The following is a 6,278-nucleotide window of genomic DNA, read 5'->3' as shown; positions in this document are numbered from 1 at the left end:
CCACAGGCACGGAGCATGCGTGGGAGCCCCACCCCGCAAACTTCCTTCAAAGGGGAGGAGCGTTTCCAGGGGGCGGGGCGCTTTTCTCCTCTGCATTGGTCCCGGGAACCCGGCGCCGGATTTTGAAAAGAACCAATCCTTTGGAGACACTGGAGCATCATCTTTCTGCAGGAGTTTGGGCCAGTCAAGAGAAAAAAGAAACACGTGATTTCCATGTTTTTTCGTTCCCAATTTGTATGCCCTGACTTCTGTGATCCCCGCTCATTTCTTAAATCCCTCGACCTTGTTGTTATTTGTCTGGAGCAAATTTGTTAGATCATCCATTTGGGTGCACTAGACCAAAGGAAGTGAATGGACAAAAGCAATGGGGTAAAAATAAAGAGACTCCAATGAGAGTTCCTATAGTTAATGAGAAGCACTCGCCTCCATTATGCAAGCACCGTTAGTTTCAGTGATATCAGGGAAACTCCTGAAGAACCGTAACAGAACCAGAATTTTTTTCTTTCTAGGCTTTATAGAGACTGAACAGTCATGATTCAGCTTATGTGAGACCTGGAATTAAACTTATTTTATTAAACACCTACATAGCAGTTACTGCGTACTAGGCAATATTCTAAGAGCTTTAGAAATATTAACTCATTTAATCCTCACCACTTGAATGACCCTGGGAGAGAGATGGCCACCGTACCGTGTTAATCATACATACCTAGAAGGTACAGGAAACTTAAAAAGGAAATTTAAAAAAAGAAAAATTATCTTTTGCAGAAATGATTTTACCAACTTCTTCAACTTAGTTGTACCATATTAAACTTGCCAGGCCAATTGTCATTTTATTCCTCAATGTTATTCTGCTTATAAAATGGGAGTTTTTAAACCACTTTTAGTTAGTTTCCTTTATTTCTAAAACTTTATTATTAGTACAATTGCTTTACAATGTGTTAGTTTCTGCTGTACAACAAAGTGAATCAGCTATAGTTATACATATATTCCCTCCCTCTTAGGACTTCCCTGGTGGCACAGTGGATAGGAATATGCCTGCCAATGCAAGGGACGTGGGTTTGATCCTTGGTCCGGGAAGATCCCACATGCCACAGGGCAAGTAAATCCATGCACCACAACTACTGAGCCCATGCTCCACCACAGGAGAAGCCACTGCAATGAGAATTCCGTGCACAACTAGAGAGCAGCCCCTGCTCACCACAACCATAGAAAGCCCCCATGAAGCAACAAAGTCCCAGCACAACCAAAAATAAATTAATAAATATAAATAAGTAATAAGAAAAAGATTTCCTTCCTCTTGAGTGCCCCTCTAGGTCATCATAGAGCACCAACCTGAGCTCCCTATGCTATACAGCAGCTTCCCACTAGCTGTTTTACACATGGTAGTGTCCAATATGCTACTGCGGAAGAGTGGAGGAGAACTACTAATAGCTCCAGAAAGAATGAAGCGGCTGAGCCAAAGTGGCAACAACACTCAGTTGTGGATGCGTCTGGTGATAAAAGTAAAATCCAATGCTGCAAAGAACAGCATTGCATAGGAACCTGGAATGTTAGGTCCATGAATCAAGGTAAATTGGATGTGGTCAAGCAGGAGATGGTAAGAATAAACATCAACTTCTTAGTAGGAATTAGTGAGCGAAAATGGATGGGAATGGGCAAATTTAATTCAGATGACCATTATATCTAGTACTGTGGGCAAGAATCCCATAGAAGAAATGGAGTAGTCCTCATAATCAACAAAAGAGTCCAAAATGCAGTACTTGGGTGCAACCTCAAAAATGACAGAATGATTTCAATTTGTTTCCAAGGCAAGCCATTCAACATCACAGTAGTTCAAGTCTATGCCCCAACCACCAGAAGCTGAAATTGATCAGTTCTATGAAGACCTAGAAGGCTGCCTAGAACTAACACCAGAAAAAGAAAAAGATGTTCTATTCATCATTGGGGATTGGAATGCAAAAGTAGGAAGTCAAGAGATAGCTGTAGTAACGGGCAAGTTTGGCCTTGAAGAACAAAATGAATCAGGGCAAAGGCTAACTGAATTCTGCCAAGAGAATGCACTGGTCATAGCAAATATCCTTTTTCAACAACACAAGAGACGACTTTACACATAGACATCACCAAATGGTCAATACCAAAATCAAATTGATTACATTCTTTGTAGCCGAAAATGGAGAAGCTGTATACAGTCAGCAAAAACTGACTATGGCTCAGATCATCACCTTCTCATAGCAAAATTCAGGCTTAAACTAAAGCAGGGAAAACCATGAAGCCAGCCAGGTACGACTTAAATCATATCCCCTATGAATATGCAGTGGAGCTAATGATTCAAGGGATTAAATCTAGTTAACAGTGTGTCTGAAGAACTATGAACGGAGGTCCATAATATTGTACAGGAGACAGCGAACAAAACCATCCCAAAGAAAAAGAAAAGCAAGAGGGCAAAGTGGTTATCTGAGGAGGCTTTACAAATAGGTGAAGAAAGAAGAGAAGTGAAAAGCAAGGGCGAAAGGGAAAGGTACATCCAACTAAACGCAGAGTTCCAAAGAACAGCACGGAGAAGGCTTTCTTCCATGAACAATGCATAAAACTAGAATAAAACAACAGAAGGGGAAAGACTAGAGATCTCTTCAGGAAAACTTGGAATATCAAGGGAACATTTCACCCAAAGATGGGCACAATAAAGGGCAGAAACGGTAGAGACCTAATAGATGCCGAAGAGATCAAGAAGAGATGGAAAGAATACACAGAAGAGCTGTACAAAAAAGCTTTTAATGTACTGGATTACTACAATGCAGTCACTCAGAGCCAGACATTCTGGAGTAAAGTGGGCCTTAGGAAATAAAGCTAGTGGATGCGATGGAATTCCTGTAGAGCTATTCAAAACCCTAAAGGATGATGCCTTCAAGGTGTTGCATTCAATATGTCAGCAAATCTGGAAGACCCAGCAGTGGCCACAGGACTGGAAAAGGTCAATCCTCATCCCAATTCCCAAGAAGGGTAGTACTAAAGAATGTGCTAACCATTGAACAATTGCACTCATCTCCAATGCTAGTAAGGTCACGCTTAAACCTTGCATACTGAACTTCAGCATTATATGAACCAAGAACTTCCAGATGTCCAAGCTGGGTTTAGGAAAGGCAGAGGAACCAGAGATCAGATTGCCAACATTTGCTGGATCATAGAGAAAGCCATGTAATTCCAGAAAAACATATACCTTTGTTTCATTGACTACACTAAAGCCTTTGACTGTGTGGCTCATAACAAACTATGGAAATCTCTTAAAGAGATGGGAATACCAGGCTATCTTACCTGCCTCCTGAGAAACCTGTATGTGGGTCAAGAAGCAACAGTTAGAACCCTGTATGGAACAACTGATTGGCTCAAGATTGAAAAAGGAGGATGATAGGACTGTCTGCTGTCACCCTGTTGGTTTAACCTGTACACTGAGCACATCATGAGAAATGCTGGGCTGGATGAGTTACAATCTGGAATCAAGATAGGCAGGAGAAACATCGACAACCTCAGATATAGGGGGGGGGGGGGTGCGTGTGTTAGTCACTCAGTCATGTCCGATTCTTTGCAACCTGATAGACTGTAGCCTGCCAGGCTCCTCTGTCCATGGAATTCTCCAGGCAAGAATATTGGTTTGGGTTGTCATTCCCTCTCCAGGGGATCTTCTCGACCCAGGAATAGAACCCTGGTTTCCTAAATTGCAGGCAGGTATGTGGATGATACCACTCCAATGGCAGAAAGCACAGAGGAACTAAAGAGCCTCTTGATGAGGGTGAAGGAGGAGAGTGAAAGAACTGGCTTAAAACTAAATATTAAAAAAACTAAGATCATGGCATCCACCCCCATTACTTCACAGCAAATATAAGGGGGAAAGGTGGATTTCCTCTTCTTGGGCTCTGAAACCACTGCAGACAGTGACTGCAGCCATGAAATCAGAAGATGATTGCTTCATAGCAGGAAAGCTATGACAAACCTAGACAGTGTGTTTAAAAGCAGAGACATTACTCAGCTGACAAAGCTCAAGGCGAATATTCATTGGAAGGACTGATGCTCAAGCTGAAGCTCCAAAACTTTGGCCACCTGATGTGAAAACCTGACTTATTGGAAAAGACCCTGATGCTGGGAAAGATTGAAGGTAGGAGGAGAAGGGGACCACAGAGGATGAGATGGTTGAGTGGCATCACCAACTCGATGGACATGCGTTTGAGCAAGCTCCAGGAGTTTGTGAAGGACAGGGAGGCCTGGTGTGCTGCAGTCCATGGGGTCTCAAATAGTTGGATACTACTGAGTAACTGAACAACAATGGTCTTCCCAGTGGTCATGTACAGTTGTGAGAGCTGGACAATAAAGAAGACAGAATGCCAAAGAATTGATGCTTTCAAACTTTGGTGCTGGAGAAGACTCCTGAAAGTCCCTTGGACAGCAAGGAGATCAAACCAATCAATCTTAAGGGAAATCAACCCTGAATACACGTCAGAAGGACTGATACTGAAGCTGAAGCTCCAGTATTTTGGTCATCTGATGCAAACAGCTAACTCACTGGAAAAGTCCCAGATGCTGGGAAAGATTGAGGGCAGAAGGAGAAGAGGGTGTCAGAGGATGCAATGGCTGGATGTATCACCGATGCAATGGACATGAACTTGGTCAAACTTTAGGAGATGGTGAGGGACTGGGAGACCTGGCGTGCTGCAGTCCGTGGGGTCGCAAAGAGTTGGACAGGACTGGGCGACTGAACAACAACAGTGTACATATGTCAATGCTACTCTTCCAATTCATCCCACCCACCCCTTCCCCACCCCACCATGTCCACATGTCCGGTACATCTGCATCTCTATTACTGCCCTGCAAATAGGTTAATCTGTATTATTTTTCTAGATTCCATGTGTGTTAAGTCACTTCAGTCATGTCCAACTCTTTGTGACCCTATGGACTGTAGCCTGCCAGGCTTCCTCCATCCATGGGATTTTCCAGGCAAGAATACTAAAGTGGGTTGTCATGTCCTCCTCCAGGGGATTTTCCCATCCCAGGTATAGAACCGGGTCTCTTATGTCTCCTGCATTGGCAGGTAGCTTCTTTACCACTAGCACCACCTGGGAGGCCCCCTAGATTCCATATATATGCATTAATATATGATATTTGTTTTTCTCTTTCTGACTTCACCTGTATGATAGACTCTAGGTCCATCCACATCACTACAAATGACCTAATTTCATTCCCTTTTATGGCTGAGTAATATTCCATTGTACATATGCACCACATCTTTATCCATTCATCTGTTGATGGACATTTAGGTAGCTTCAATGTCCTGGCTATTGTAAATAGTGCTACAGTGAACATTGGGATGCATGTATCTTTTTGAATTATGGTTTTCTCAGGGTATATGCCCAGTAGTGGGATTGTTGGAACATAGGGTAGTTCTATTTTTAGTTTTTTAAGTGAGCTCCACACTGTTCGCCATAGTGGCTGTATCAATTTACATTCCCACCAACAGAGTAGGAGGGTTCCCTTTTCTCCACACCCTCTTAAGCATTTATTGTTTGTAGATTGTTTTTTGATGATGGCTATTCTGACCAGTGTGAGGTGAAAAAATATCAGACACTTCACAAAGTTTTGCATGTCATCCTTGCACACAGGCCATGCTAATATTCTCTTTATCATTCCAATTTGCAATATTTGTGCTGCTGAAGCAAGCACAAGATAGTTTCCTTTAAATTGCCTATATTTTCCTGCCAGCTGGATTAGAAACGCAAGCTCTGGCTTGTTATTTTTTTTTTTTATCAAATTATGTTCTCTTTTTATCTCAAGGTTTCAGCCACACCCCCACTCCCCACCAATCTGCTCAAAAAAAATTATAGTACATTCTATTGTTCACAATAGCTACCAAATAATCATTTGTTGACCAATTGCGCAGTCCCTAACTCTGAAGAGCCAAACAATTCAAAAGAATCCTTAACTTTCTGGGGCTGAACAATTAGGAGAAATTCAAGGATATGTGAGAAGACAGATGCTATCTTGACCAACATTTTCAGGTTTTATTCATTGTTCATATGATTTTTGCCTATCTAGTTTCTTTTACTCTTTATGTAAATCTTTTGGGAGGTTTGGGGTGTTTGTGGTTTGTGGGCTTGGGATCAACTTGTATTTGTCTTGCTCTTGTGATAACTAAAGGCTAACATGTTGCTTTAAAGTTGCCGTGATAACGGACGAAATAAAGAGCTGATTATGACGTGTTTGTGGGACACCATTTATAGGAAAGAGGCAAG

At 42.2% G+C, this 6,278-nt stretch overlaps 1 non-coding gene across 1 annotated transcript; it reads right to left on the bottom strand.

Annotated features, from left to right (window-relative positions):
- Positions 1-5,599: 5,599 nt before the first annotated feature.
- LOC145537263 (U6 spliceosomal RNA) lies at positions 5,600-5,709 on the bottom strand. The gene has a single exon (XR_014076292.1). It is a non-coding gene; the product is annotated as a U6 spliceosomal RNA (small nuclear RNA).
- Positions 5,710-6,278: the final 569 nt, after the last annotated feature.

The sequence above is a fragment of the Giraffa tippelskirchi genome, chromosome X (genome assembly GCF_054371585.1).
Source record: "Giraffa tippelskirchi isolate mGirTip1 chromosome X, T2T-mGirTip1v1.2.pri, whole genome shotgun sequence".
Taxonomy (NCBI): Eukaryota; Metazoa; Chordata; class Mammalia; order Artiodactyla; family Giraffidae; genus Giraffa; species Giraffa tippelskirchi.
Note: the sequence above shows the minus strand (reverse complement) of the source record. Positions and strands in the feature narration are given on the sequence as shown.